Source organism: Ixodes scapularis, unplaced genomic scaffold, assembly GCF_016920785.2.
Source record: "Ixodes scapularis isolate PalLabHiFi unplaced genomic scaffold, ASM1692078v2 PGA_scaffold1__304_contigs__length_218370807, whole genome shotgun sequence".
NCBI classification, from domain to species: domain Eukaryota; kingdom Metazoa; phylum Arthropoda; class Arachnida; order Ixodida; family Ixodidae; genus Ixodes; species Ixodes scapularis.
The window spans coordinates 75,116,981-75,132,611 of record NW_024609846.1 but is presented as its reverse complement, the minus strand read 5'-3'; the positions used below and the strand labels follow the sequence as shown (position 1 = coordinate 75,132,611).

The 15,631-nt window shown below is 44.3% G+C and overlaps 1 pseudogene; it reads left to right on the top strand.

Moving 5' to 3' along the window:
* LOC121835756 overlaps positions 1–15,631 on the top strand; it is a 54,639-nt pseudogene that overhangs the window by 29,065 nt on the left and 9,943 nt on the right.

The window sequence follows — 15,631 nt, the reverse complement described above, 5'->3', positions numbered from 1 at the left end:
TAAACAAAAATCTGAGGCGAAAAAACTTTGTAAGAGGCTGAACCTCGAACAGCTGGTTAAAAAAATTGACGCTGGGAAACAGCTTAGTTTGGAGCTTTTCTTCGCAGCAAAGACGCACAAGGTAGATTGCCCTTTGCGTGTCATTGTTTCGGAGGCCGGTACTTGGCAGAAGTCGGTTGCCTTGTTCCTGCAAAAGAGTTTGAAGCTGTTTGAGATTCACGATCCTTTTCTCGTGAAGAGTTCCGATAATGTCATTTCTTTTCTTAAAGACAACCAGCGCACTAGCTTTATGGCCTGTTCATTCGATATTAAGGATTTGTATTACTCCTTGCCACATAATGGACTCCTTACCTGCATTCGTGACTGCATCGATGTGTTTGGTGTAGTTGCCTTTCAAAATGCTGCGGGAATTTCAGTTGAAGGCTTCATGGAACTCCTTGATATGTATCTGAGGTCGACCTTTGCGACTTGGGAGGGTAACATCTATTTGCAACGGCAAGGGGTATGTATTGGTTCTTGCATTGCCCCCGTACTTAGCGACTTGTTGTTAGCGAGCCTTGACCGCCTCATCTTTGAACGGCTTGGGGGAACCAAAGTTGCAAAGGTCTTCCGGTACGTAGATGATTTTCTGATTTTGTTTCATGCCGATGCCGTATCCTTTCTTTCGTCAATGACTGACGTTTTAGGCATTTTTAGTCATTGCCTTTCGCCACTTGTTCTGACTCATGAAGTGCCTGAGGCAGGATGCATCCGGTTTTTGGATTTGAATTTAACTATATGTCCAGGTCATCTTTGTTGGAGCTATGAACCCCGTGCTGGAAAGCCATTGTTGCCATTCGAGTCCGCTCACTCAAAAACTGTCAAGCGGGCGATTGCAAGGACTTGCTATACACATGCGCTGCGTAGGTCTTGTTATCATAAAATTAAACATAGCTTTGACAGGCAAACTGAACGCCTCGCAGATGCTGGGTTTCCCTCTCACGTGTTAACAACGGTCGCCGAGTCTTTGCTGAAAGATATCAAGAGCAGCCCTATGAGAAGTGAAGAAGAGGCCAACAACAGAAAGGGAAGGGAAAGAAGAAAGTTTGTGGTTATTCCCTACGTACACGGCCTGTCCCACAACCTAAAACGCATTGCTGGCAGGTGTGACGTCGACGTTTTATTCTCTGCCCCGGACAAGCTGTCCAGGTTGTGCAGAGCTGTTAACCCTTCTTCGAGGGCGGCCACGGCTTGCAGTACGAGGCATCGAGATCGCTTTGTCCCGTGTTCGGAGGGGGTTGTTTATTCTCTCCCTCTGACGTGTGGCAGGCGCTACGTTGGCCAGACGGGCCGCTGTCTCAACGACAGGTTGAGAGAGCACGCTTACAGTGTCTCCACAACCGTGTCCGGCCACCTGGGCATTCATTGCCGTGACTGTGGTTGCCTTCCCGACTTCCAACGGTGTGAGGTTGTTAAGCGTCATAGGGACCAGCTTACTCGCGAAATTCTAGAGGCTGTTGAGATAGCGAGGCTGGGTGCAGCATGTGTAAGCAGTCCTTCTGTGGCCCTATCAGGCAAAGAGATGAATTTTCTAGTTCCGTGACTTGCTCGATTTTTAGCACATACTCTGTACGGCTGTGTCATGGCGCATTTCATTATTATTTTTTTTTCAATGTTTTTTCAATGTTTTTTATCATTGTTTTATTTTTATTGGTGATACATCACATGGGCTGAATTTTTTATGTTCTTTTGTTCGTGACACCGCAAATAAATATTGCGAGTTTGCGTTCAATAAACTCAGTTGTAAGTCAGCGCTACGTCCGTGTCACTTCTTTGTCTGGTCCTCGTCTTTCCGCGCTGTTTTTAATTTCCGAAGTATGTACCAACTCGCCCAAGCCTCAACTTAAGTTAACCGCTTGGGGCGTCACGGTCTGTCCTCCTCCCTAATACTCACAAAGCCTGGCATTTCGACGACGCAGCCATAGAGTACCCGGTCGCCGATTTGGAGCGCGAGGATCTGGTAGCGGAGCGAATTTCTGGTATTCAGAGCACAGCTTCTGCAGCGGCCAGGACCCCAAACATGGTTTTCAAACCCGATGAGAAACGAAGCGGTAAAGCGAAGAACGCGAGGAGCACGAGCGGATATTCCATCGCTCGGGAGAAGTGTGTTTCGGCGTCTCGCCGCAGCGGGGCGCCCATTACATGCCTCTCCTAAAATCCCTGGATACTTGTTTTACAAGTAACGAGAACCAATACAGATGACAAGGCATGTTCCCCTGGAACAAAATGGCGGAATTTCATTCAAACCTCTGCTGTGCACCGACATTCGCTTCCAAAGTCCTGCACCGTCACGCAGTCGGCGCTTCAAAGAATGTCGCTACTTGTAAGAAGCTCCTATCTAGGGTTCTTAGCCTATCCCCTCATCCGTTGTCTGCCGCACTACCTTTTCACTTTTGGTGGCCGCGTCTTGTGGCAACCTGCTAGTTTTTGTCAGTACAGATGAGGCTATGGTTTAACCGATAGCGCACAAAGACGACGAACGCCGCCACGAAGCATATTCGGCGCTGTTTGATCGGCTTAGTGGGATCGTGTACGCGAGCTGCGCCTGGACTTAGTGTGAAACGGCGGAGTCTAACCATCATGCTCCGCGTAGGGGAATTAGACGCTCGACGTTTTGTGTGGCGGACTTGGGATGTTCGAAGGCATGTGAGTTCATCAATTGGCCCTTCGTCGCAGCCCGATACAGCGCGTGCGTCAGCCCAAGGGGACGCCGGATGAGCAGGCCGAAACCAGCGGTGGATTTTGGCGATCTACTGAGACGAAGAACCCGAAGAGAGCTGGCGGTCCACGGCGCATCGTGGGGCGCTTTACACGGTCGCTGTCCGAGGGTCTTTCACGGAGGTTGTCGAGCTCTGGTGCGTGTGGCCCCTACCGAAATTCACCATGTTATTACGACGCACTCAGAATGCGCGAACGTATGCGGAGTGCAAGTTCGTCTGCTTCTTTTGCAGGGGCTGTGGTGACGTCAGAACGCCGAGCTCTGATCGCCTCTCATTGAAGAATAGTGGCTAGACCTCAAGGCAGCTTGCTTTGAGGTCTACCGACTATCCTTCAGTCAGAGCCAATCAGAGCTCGACGTCTTTCTAACGTCACCGCCCCTTCAGCCCATGAAGAGGACGACTTGCTCTCCACATTGACACCGATTCGTTGACGTGGTGAATTGTTCTTCGCATGAGACACCCCACCGGTAACCTACGATAGTCTTAAAAAAGAAATAAAAAAGAATATCGAGCGTCCATTTTCGCTGTAATGTACTTGAGAGAGCCAATCGCTGCGATCCATCAAGCAGTGCCAGTAGTTAGTTTCACGGCGCCTCCTTTTTGTTATTTGTTCGCTAACACCGACGAAATCAATCACGCTCATACTGTTTTTTTGTTTTTGTTTACTGCACGTGATTGGTGTGGTTGGTGATAGGAATCCTACAAAGACGACGAGCGCCTTGATGACGCACTTTTGGCCCTCCTTGATTGGCTACGGCGCGCCGCCGCGCGGCCGTTACTGAAGGTAGGCACTGAGAACTACAGCGAAACGAAACCACGCCGCGTACATTGGTACGTATTGAGGTCCGAGCGGTGCGGCTACGGTGGGTTGACAGCATGAACTGCAGCGTCGCTAAGTGCTCCAATATTTATGCGTCGTTTCTCGTAGGGACAGAGTTTCACAGTTTTTCAACAAGCCGATGTTTTGTGAAACTGCGAGAACGATGTAACCGTGCCGTACGACGCAATAAATTTGGTCTCCCGATCATGTCTGCCACTGTGTCGGCACGCCTGACATATTTTACACTACCGCTTGGCGCTCTGCCTTTGTTTTCGTACCAGTAACCCCTACATATGTTAGCGCCGATAGTACGAACTGAAATGCCATTCCACACTCGCGGTTATGCACTGCCAATTTCGTTGGAGGAATGCCCTCCAAAGAAGTTTCGTCCCCATCGTATGTGTTGCTGATATTTCCGAACCAGTATGGGTCAGTTTGTATTTCATGAAGAAAGATTCGGAGGGTCCAAAAAGTAACAAATATGAATGTAAGGAAAACTGCAATGAAATTCGGAATCAGTGGACAATCGCCGTTTGAGTATGAAAGTGTACATGGTGTGCTTCCTTTCTTGATCAGCCTCCTTTTGTATGTTAAAACGCCGACACCCCGAGCCCTGTAGACAGCTTTTTTTTTTTCTCCGCTATGCAGTCACCTATTGCAAAGTTGTTCGAACTGGAAGTACCCTCTACTGGTCCCTTCCTACCGGTAAAGTGTGCACCTCCCAAGACGAGGGGTATTCTTTTGGGAACCTTTGACGCTTAAAACCGGTTCCCATTCAGTTACGCCACCCAAACTATATTTCCACCTAATTTCGCTGTGCTACCTCCTTTCGGTATAATAAGTGCTGTGTCAAGTTGCGGTCATATCCAAGTACCTGTCTGCCGAAAATTGGCACCTCGCACAACCAGGTTATTACACAACAGCTGAACGCAAAAGCCTTTGACGGCCAAACCGTGTGTTGGCCGACAACTTGTTTTTCTCGGCCAGACTTGTACCGTACGCATTACAACCCAAGTAGCACACTTCCTCGGCCCAGACTTGGGCCAGACTGGCGTGAATTAGAGCCGACTTGGCTCAAGCCTGGCTCAAGCTCGCACCAAACTGGCCCAAGTATAAGCCAGGGAAATGTGCTGCTATGGAAGTAATCAAATTACTTGTAATCGATTACTTTTTGGAGTAATTTCGTAATCAGTTGATTACTTTTATTAGGCAGTAATCACAAGAGTAATCTGATTACTTTTTGAAGTAATAAAATTACTTGTAACCGTTACAATTTGTCCACGGGACAACCCCCCCCCCCCCTCGGCACACGCCTTTTTTTATGAAATCACAAAAATAAAATTTGCTTTTTTTTTTGAACGGAAAAAAGAAAGATATCTGCGGAGCTGTAGAAAACGAGGTCAATCTCTTTCTATGTACAGTTTCTGTGGAATGTCTGTTTTTCTTTTTTTTTTTTTTCGAGCTGGGACTGGGAGTGGGAAGCCGCAGGGAAGGCACGGTGCGTGATAAAGGCCATTCAGGGCGAAGTTTGAGAAAGCAGAATACAGCTTTGTGAGTCCTTCGTTCAAACTAGCCCCCTCACGCACACACACACAGAAATAAAAAAAAAAATCCTGCTTAGGGTACCTACTCGCAGCCCGTAGGAGAACCAGAACCGAAGAATGCCTAAAGCGGATGCAAAATATAACAAAGGCAGTTGAAACATTTCCCCATTTCCCCTACGTGGTCTTTGTGACAAGCAATGTTTCGAGTTGAGAAGTGGTTGGGACGATCTCTTCCGCTAATGGATACTACACATGATCCGTTTCAAATCCTGCAGCTGCTGCTCTTTTGTATAACATGCGAGCTCATCCACACGTGAATAATAAAATGAGCGACGCAAACTTTGAGCGACAACTCTTGCTCAAGCTTAACAAGATCTAGAACCCCCTCCGTCCCCCCCCTCCCCCCCCCCCCCCCCCCCCACACACACACACTGGCGAACGCCCAAATCATTAAATGTCTTCAATCGAATTCTATGCTTGTGTCCGCATTGTGAAGGTGCAACGACCACGAAGAGAGAGACAGTTTTTCTTCTTCAATACTCGCGCAAATGTGAAATATAGGTTGAAATTAGTTCATTGTTATGAGCGCTAGATAGGTGTATTCACACAATAAAGTAATCGGAAAAGTAACGATTACTTCTTTAAGTAATGTCCAATTACTTTTGCCGTCGAGTAATCAAGTAATCTAATCGAATACTTTTGAGCCAGGAGTAATAGTATTTGTAATCGATTACTTTTTTTGAGTAACGTGTACAAGACTGTTCTCGGCTTTGGAAAGACCTTTCATAAAGTTGTTTTAATTGGAAGTAGAATCCACTAGGGAAGTGGAGACCTGTAAAGTCTCCACCTCCCACGACGAAAGCTATTCTTTTGACAGCCCTTTCACGGTCAAACTCGGTTCCCATTCAGTTACGCCGCCTGGTTTCCCTATTGCACCTATTTTTGGTTTATAAGTGTGTCAAGTTACGGTCATGTCTAATAACTTGTGTACTCAAATCTGCGTTTCGCACAGCCCGGTTATAACACAACGTTTTGGGTCCGATATTGGATATCCCGTACAGCTTTATTCCTTTATTCGTTCGAAACATAACTTTCACGCCTGCTGTCTTAATGGAACTTGGGCACACTTAGTGCACAAACTTAGTGAACATCTCACTCGCCTCCAAATATCATCGTCCCAGCAGTACGTCTTACGTTTACTGCGACGAGCGAAACAAATTTCCCACTGAGAGCAATTAGGCGGTGGCCATATTGTTTTTAGGAAAATTGCTCAAGCACCTTTTTTGACGCAACTAGTAAAATTACCCCAAATAATGACTCAAACTCAATATATAGGGTGATTCAAGTCACCAGGCTCGAACTAAAATGGACCGTAAAAATCGACTCCTGCACGTAACCATCTAAACTTTTCGTCAAAGGTGTGTTTCACAGGTCGGTTTTTTCTTGTAAAATTACAGAGAGTAGCTCACTTTCTGTAAAATATAAGGCGAAGAAACTTGTCAAGGTCTACGGCGGGCAGCGACGCAGACGACAGGGGTCTAGTAGTGGCGTGTGTTTGGCGTTCGTATTGGTAGATGGCGCTACCTCCTAGTCGCGACTAGAGTAACTGTATAGGCTCTGCTTGCAGAGCCAGAGTATCGCGTTCCTTTTCCTTTCGCCGCCATCTCCGTATTGGCGGAAGAGTGGGCACGTGGGCAGAACTGGATCCGGCCTTGGTACGGGAAAGCGGCCTTCCAGAGCGCCGAGTTTCGGGGGAACATATTTTCCGCTTTGAGTTCGCAAGATATAGATCCTAGACTAAAATCGAACGAACCGAAAGCTTAATAAGTCATTGAACATTATGTGCGTCAACTGGGTACAATACAATCCTGTTTTTTTTTATAACGCGAGCGATGTTTTAGGACATCCGTTTCCAAGGTATGGGAAGCAGACGACACGGTCGACGATTGCGTAGCTCGTGACTGCGGCTCTCGCGGAGTGATACACGATGCGCGACCCGCACATCCGGCCATCTCGGCGAGTCGGCGAGCTCTCGTCCGAAAGCGAGGGGACGGCGTTCTCGTCAGCCGCACTATTTTCCTTACGCAGCGCGCCGCAGCACGCCACAGCACGCCGCCTCGCGTCTGCGCCTTCGTGTCCCCTGCAAAAACCGACCTTGGCTTCCCGCAGTGCTTGGCTCCAGAATGGCACCATTGCGGTACTCTGCTCCGCAAGCGGAGCATATACAGTTACTCTAGTCGCGACGGCTCGCGACCACCGTGGTTTATTAAAATGAATATAATCTTTTTGAAACGTACCTTCGATTAAAAAATGAATGCGAATAATAAAAGCAAAAATTAAAGTAAAAAACGCGTCTGCATAACGGCGGCGTTTTTGCTGCCAACGGATTTCGCATGCGTGTCGTCCGCTTTCTTTCGCTGGTCGGCTGCACCTTCGGACGCTGCTCCCGACGCCATCTATCAATACGAACGCCAAACACACCCCGTTACTGAACCCCTGTCGTCTGCTTCGCTGCCCGCCGTAGACCCTGGCAAGTTTCTTTTCCTTATTTTTTACACAAAAAAAAACAAACAAAAAAACTACGCTTTGTAATTTTACCAGAAAAAACCAACCCGTGATGTACACCTTTGACGAAAATTTTAGATTGCTACGTGCAGGCGTCGATTTTTACGGTCCACTTTAGTTCGAGCCTGGTGACTTGGACCCCACCCTATATAAGAACGGAATGATCGGGACCCGATCGTTCCGTTCTTGAAAGCGAAACTTAAGCGCCCCCCCATTTTTTTTCCTTTTTCTGGCAAAACGTAGTTTTTAACGTTCGTGTGCCAAAGATGTAGAACTTGAAACCTGGGACTCTGAACTCGTCGAACATAGAGTTGGAGCCGAAAGTTCGCGGAATGCGCCTATTAAACGTCGGCAAAAAAAAAAAAAAAAAACGCAAGTCATCGTTGTGATAGCTAGCCAATCGGTGCGCTCCGTCAATTTTGGCCCCAACTTTGTATTTGACGAGTTTAGGGCCCCTGATGTCAGAACCAACGAATGAGAAGGACAAAGAGGGCGTGAGGTCAGGTCTTGCGAATAGAGTTAGACGATAATTATGTTAGCATTTAATGTTGTTTTCCAAGTGTTTTTGTTCTTTCTTTTTTTTTTTCTTTTTTTGAGAGATAGCTTCTCAGTTGCCAGGATATTTAGGAATTGTGTTGCCCCAGCGGCGGCGTTCTTGTCTAGACCTACACTCTAAGAAAAGCCCGTGCGTTTTCTTTCCCGCAGATCACGCGGACAGCTAATCACTGCTCTTTGCGGAATCAGCTCGGCGAATGACAATGCCGAAACATATCTTCCCTGGCAAAAATAACGGTTTGAAATCAGTCCGGAAAGTGAAATCCGGACCAAGATCAAATCGGAGTCACACCGGAGAGGCGGCTTCCGGTTCGCACAAACCGTGAATTTTCAAATCCGGTTCAAAGTGAAATTGGAGGAATTCCGGAGCGGCGAATTCCGGTTCGCTCATACCGTGATTTTCCTAATCCGGTTCAAAGTCAAAGTGGAGGAATTCCGGACACGCAAATTCCGGTTCGCTCTAACCGTGAATTTCCTAATCCGGTTCAAAGTCAAATTGGAGGAATTCCGGACAGACAGATTCCAGTTCGCACAAACCGTGATTTTCCCAATCCGCTTCAAAGTCAAATTGAAGGAATTCCAGACAGTCAAATTCCGGTTCACACAAACCGTGATTTTCCTAATTGGTTCGAACAAACCGCGATGTTTGGAGTCCGGTTCAAAGTACAATTGAAGGAATTCCAGACACACAATATGCGGTTCGAACAAACCATTTTTTGTCAAATTCGGTTAAAAAACAAATTGGACAAAGTCTAGACTGAAAATATCTGCTTTGCACAAACCATACTTTGTCATATCTTGTTCCAAAGAAAATCGGATCAGCCGCCTGATGCCGAAGACTTTCAAGCGTATGGTTGAAATATCAAGTTGCAAACAATCCATCCCGATACCGTACGTACGGGCTGCTGCGTCGATCAAAGCTCAGACCGCAGAAGACAGCCAGCTGATATGCGGTGCCAAAAAGGCGACATCACGGCGATTTTTGTGCAAGTCATCGCCATCTGATTCCGTCTAGAATTTTTATGCACTCTGCAATACTTGTTCATTATTATGCTTAAACAACGTTTTGGTATTTCTTAGTTATTTTTTAAATAATTGCTTGATAACTGTCAAATAATATTTTTATATAATTTTCTCCACATAAAAACAAACAAAAACAAGAACTAATTCGATGCCACAGCTAGATGTACACACAATCGGGAAGTGTCATTTCAGTATCTTTGACAGCTTTCCTGCGGTCTCCTTGTTTATGCCTGCATGCTGAACCTTCTATTATGATGCACATGCAGGCAATTTTAGGGGCTTTAATCAATTTAGGTACGCAAAGCAGGGATTTAAACCGTAACCGAAACCGAAAACCATTTAAGAACGAAAATTTTCAGTAACCGTAACAGAAACAAAATTGTTATTTGAAATTTAAAAAAAAACAAAAAACGTAACCGTAAGCGTAACCGTAAAGTATTTACCGGTTACTGGTTTTAACCAATATTAGCCGAAAAAAAAAAAAAAAAAAAAATTATCATGTATGACTTGGAGGACGGATCTTGAAATATTGTGGCAATTTGACAGAGTTACTTTCAGCGAGTGGTGCATCTGGTAATACGCTTTCCGTTCAATCTAACTTTAGGATTAAGGATACTTGGTTGGAATCATTAGTCGTGCTTATAATAAAAAAAGTATATTTCTAAATCTAACACGCTCCTACATCGCTACATGTGTCAGTACGTGTCGCCTTCAGTGTAATAACTAATAAGTTAGAATTCTCAGATGTCCATCCAATTCGGTTCTATCAAAACCACCAATGTTCCTGACATGCAGTAGCCAGTACGAAGAAACGAGGTAAATTGACTGTCATGCAGAGGTAGCGGAAAAGGAAACATGGTATTCATTTAGTCTGAAACGTCGCTAGTAACGATTTTGAGACAACACAGAAAGAAAAAACAATGTGACCAATTTGACATTGGCGTTAAGTGTATGTTTCATATTAACCGTGATCCAGAATTTATCTGAACAGAAAACAATCACAAAAATTAAAATTATTTTGTGAAGTGAAAGCTAATATATCCTTTGATGGCCAGTATTTACGTGGAAGTTCAGTGACTGGCCGGCGTCGGCGCTTTGGTGTTCAAGCTGGCGAGTCCCGTCATGGAAGATCCGTTTACTGACCGGCATCGTTTTTTTTTTTTCGCCTTTTTCACTATGAAGTCAAGTCATTGAGATTCTGACAAACTGTGGCAATTCATGGATAGCGAGTGGAAATGTTTGCGTTGATCAATCCTTCCTAAATGACTGCCGACGCTAGGGTATTTTATCCCAGCATGGCAAGGCTGACGTGTTTTATCGCGAAAACGCAAGAAAAAACAATACGGTGAAGAAAATTAGCTGCAGAGGATTTGAGAATGTGACCGCCTACGCCACGAAAAATAAATTTTACAACGCTGAACATCACTTTTTTCAGGAAGCTAGTTTAATTTGATGTACTATACTTAAGGTCCGGTGGTATACGCAGGTGTTTGGCCCTGATAAAAAAATAAAAACGGTATAACGGAGCCTAAAAATGAAGAGAAAAAAAAAAACGTGGCATGATTGAGCACGCGCTTTGAGTTACAAAAACAATAATAAACATTACTTTCCAGAGACTAGAAAAGTAAGAGATGTGGTTATTGCTTATGACGCTACGAAATTGAGTGCGAAAATATGCTATTTCAGACAGGAATCAACTGCTTTCTGTGGTAGTTACGATTATCTAACAGAAATATTTCGAACGTTCCCATAGCCAAACGATATCTGTTGCTTTGATAAATTATGTTATACGACATACCGCTCCAGAGGAACGCGAATACAAAAACTTATTTTTTTAACGCAAAAAAGCGAGAAACACCACTGCATTGTGGATGTTCACACTGCCGGGTTTGTGAATGTGACCCCTTGACGCTACGAAAAATAATTGTTACAACGTTGAACGATGCCGTTTCTGAAAGCTAGTTTAATTATCCGCGCTGCACTTGAATCTCAGGAATAAAAACGTGTCTAGGCCTAATAAAAAAGTAAAACTGTGGAGCGCAACCTGTATAAATAAAACCTGGCGGCACGCGGGGGATAGCACTGATCTACGAGAACAAATTAAATACTACTTTCCGGAAGTCAGAATCTTAAGAGATGTGCTTAATACGTAGCGCGCTATGAGCTCAGCTAAATTACTGCCTTAAAATGACGGTATTTTTGATTCGACAGTGGGTGAAGATGGCCGCTTTCAGACAAACTTCAGCTGCATTACTGTGGCAGTTTTACCACTTACACATTTTCCCATTTTGCTCGCAATATGCTCATTATTATTACATTTCTTTCTTCTTTGAAAGGACTTGTACTGTTTGCCTACGGTTATGAATTATCCCGGAAAAACAAGAGGGCCACGGTTTGTGCTTTGCAACAATTCAAACTTAGGTTCGCACTTTTTGTTTTCACCTTCTCCGTGATTATTACCCTAAAGAACGGTGCCGACGACTGCAAAAATATAGAAAATATTTAAAATAATAAAATCTAATACAGAAAGGTGAGAAAAAATATTTAAAAATATAAAAACTAGTACAAGAAGGTGAGAAACAATATTTTAAATAAAAACTAATACAAAAAGGCGAGAAAAAAAATTATTAAAAATAATAACAACTAACACAAGTAGGCGAGAAAAAAATATTTAAAGTAATAAAAACTAATACAAAAGGTAAAAAAAGATTTAAAATAATAAAAACTAATACAAAAAAAAAACATAAGAAAAGATTGTTTTCCGGGATTCGAACGAACGTCCCCAGGCTCTGCAAGATAGCGCGTTAGCAAACTAGGGTAAAGTTGCCCAGTTTTCTGAGAGTGTTTTCTGGAAGGATACATGTCTGCTGAATTCGTTTCGAACCGTTGTACTTAGTTTCGTATTTAATTTTTTCTACCTGTTCAGGACTTATTCATAATATTATGGCAATAATGACGTCTGCAATAATTTATTATTGCTGTGTCTTATATGAGTTTTATAATGCGGTTTGCTTATCCTTTTATTTGAAACGTTTTGAAGATACGAAAACAATCTCATCGAATCAACAGCCTATGTTTCGCACGGTTTGCCAGCCGTATCGGCCGTGTGCGTTTGAATGCCTGCGTTCACGACCGGATAACGGTTAAATTTCCCGATTAGTCGTGGTGCGTGGAGTTTGCCTTAGTTTCAAACGTGTCCGAAAAAGACGGAAGCGACTGTGAGAAGTGGAACTTCGTCAAATCGGCTCAACAGCCAAGATCATGACACGGGAACCGAAGTAAGTTTGTTTCTTTGTTCGTTAGGGCTAGCTTATTTCCTGCGTTCAGAAAGCTTGTTATTGTCTGTAGATGCTTGCTTTTACCAGTATTATTAATTGTGCGCGAATGGTGTTATGCGAGGCTGTTTTTCTTCTTTTTTCCCCGATGCAGAAACTGTACTCGCTCAAGGTTCATCAGTAGCGGCGGAACTTTTTGGGAGGCGGGGGGTGCGGGGTGGGGGTCAAAGCGGATGGGGGAGGATTGCCTCCCTAAAGGCCTCCCTCTGTCGTATTGTTTACTGGTAAACTAGAATGTCTGGAAGCGCGCGGTGCGGTGCCCCTCCATCGCCGACGCCATTGCATGCGGAGAGCTGGACCCGACAAAAAGCAGCGATTGATTGATCGAGCAAGCCCGTAGCTTCCACCGCCCAGTCGTCTCCAAACGATTTCATTTTCGCGATTCGTAATCAGAAAAGAATTGCCAAAAATTGGTGCCGCAATGAATTCACCCCATGGTTATTAATGCATAACATACCACCTCCGATCGCAAAAATTTGTGCCCGCGAAATAATTTTTGACGCCGGCACTTATTCCTCGCGAAATGTCGAGCTCTAAATATCATTTGCTGTACACGTGTTTTTTTATGATCCAACGCACGTGCAACGAATTTCACAGCTCCAGAAACACTCAGGCTGCTTTAAATGGTGAAGCATTTATTCTTTTCCTACTGCTGTTTTTTAGAGGCTATCAAGTATTAGTTAGAAGCTTCTAGGGAAATTTACAAGCATGTCCTGAATTAAGGTAGTGTCTCGCCAGTTTTTGGTATCTATATTTTTTTCAGTGTAAGTATATAGTGTTAGACATACCTCACCAAATCCCTGTTTTTTCGTTTGGTATTGCCTTTAGCGAATGGTGCAAGTTGTAATTGTTTTTAGTTGTTGCACTATTGTAGTAAGGTGGTGAGCTGGTACTAATGGAACATCTTGAAAAATAGTTCGCAAAAAAATCAAGGAGACGGGGAAAGTAACACATAGACCTCATGCAAGCGCAAACTGAACTCGCATAAATCAGAGAAGGGAGAAATATAAATGCGGAAGGGCTCGAGCACAGGCCCAAGTGGAACGCGCTGATTTACCTGTTAGCAAGCGCCGACTAAAACAAAAAAAAAACGTAATTTTTTTGTTAGTGAAGGTAACAGATAGATGGCTAGTACATAAAGAGAGCTCAATCTATCTCTAAAATCTACGATGCATTGTCACATACCTATGCACCGTTTACACTACTCGTGTATGTCATCCTTAGGAAAAACGTCAATAATTAGCAGATACTATAAAAACATAGAAGATAATTATTTTAGGGCTTTCTTATTCGTAGTATGGAGCAACCAATGGTGTCCGCACATCCGCCGGTTACCTGAGCTGCCGAGGAAATTGTTTTTAGAGTATTATGCATATGGGTGAATTAGCACGGCCCACTTGGACCTGTTCGAACTTTTGTTAAAGCTCCTAACGCATTCTTTTTTTTTTCTTTTCTAATGTATGTGTGTTGAGAGTCTGCACTCGTATGTAGTGTATGTATTCCTAGCCTTTATTCCTTGTTTTTTGGGTACTATTTTTCAAGATGTTCAATCAGGGTGAACTCACCACTTTACTACATGTAAATGCTGTTGCTAGTTCTAGAGTGTCTGTAAAACCATATACCTGACATCTTTGCCTCACATCCCGGTTCCTGAAGCTCACATTCACCGAGTAAAGCCTTTCTGATTTCTCTCATCCTCTTATTTTCTTTTGTGTACAATCAATCGAGTTGCGAATGTACACCAGTCTGCGTCCTACGTGTTTCTATATTTTTGTCCTTGTCTTTTTGTGCACTTTTTCAAGTTGGTCTATGATATTTTTTATCATATATTCTAATCTGTGTTTTCATCTTTGTACTTACTGCAGCCTTTCCCAATTAGATGTTGGCATTCACTTTGCCATCCTGATGTGAGTGACCTGAGACGACACAAAATGACAGTCTCCCCTGCTGAAGTCCTGGCTTCATGAAAGACTGCCAAGGCTGTTCATGGCAAGGTTAGCAATATTATAGCAACTTATTGCTGCTAGGATTGTTTTTGACACAGACTGCATTTATGGGCCGGCCTTTTGCAATTCAGTTGCCACTCACGTGGAATGAAAGTCTTTAGGGAAACTGCGCATTTCATTTGTAAGCGGAATGCTGAGTTTACAACAGAAGTGCATTGCGTTGCCTTGCGTTGGGGGTCGGTGGCCGACTGGGCAAGCGCACACCGTTTGGAGCACGTGGAACGAAAGCTTGCGCTGCAGATCCCTGGGATCCTGGGTTCAGTCCGAACCCCTGCCCATTTCGATCTAGAAAGCACCGTACTGGCATGCGTATCACTACTGCGTGGTGCAGGTTGTGGATTCCAGGCTAGCAGTCATACTGCACTGGCTAAATTGCTCACCTACAGCGAGCAACTCATCGCAACTTTGAAATGGCTCGCCAACTACACGCTGTAAAAATATCCACAGAACCCCAACAGAAGTGCGTCACTAATTGCATCCAGTATTGCTGTGTGGTATCTGTATTTTGTATTTGTTTATTTAGTGTTCCCAATAATGGCTGAAGCCTTCCCATTGGTGCGCTTGTTAGTAGCAACACACAAACACAAACAAACGACGAGAGTGGTGAACACCACCACTTTTACCGCTCGCCGCCGCGCCCATTGGTTTTCGGAGAAGTTTGCAGTGTTAGTCCTTGTGGTATTTGGTCATAAATCGCACATGGACACAACCAGGGCACTGTACCTACAACTCAACACTTGCAAGACTTGCGTGAATACACCCTGTAGGTGCTCGCACTTTCAGAGTCATTTTAATGTTGCAGAAATGATAGAATGGATGCTTGGGCGAGTTGATGAACCATATTCTATGGTGACAGTTCAGAAAAACATTCGCACACCAGATACTCAGGAAGACAAGCACACGCGCTGAACTTACAACTCTCGTGTATTCAACTACTTTGTTCTTCTCTTTAACGTCTAGATTGACTTTTCAGAGTGTGATAAGGAGAATAGCACAAAATACAAGGAAAGAAGCAAAGAACAGA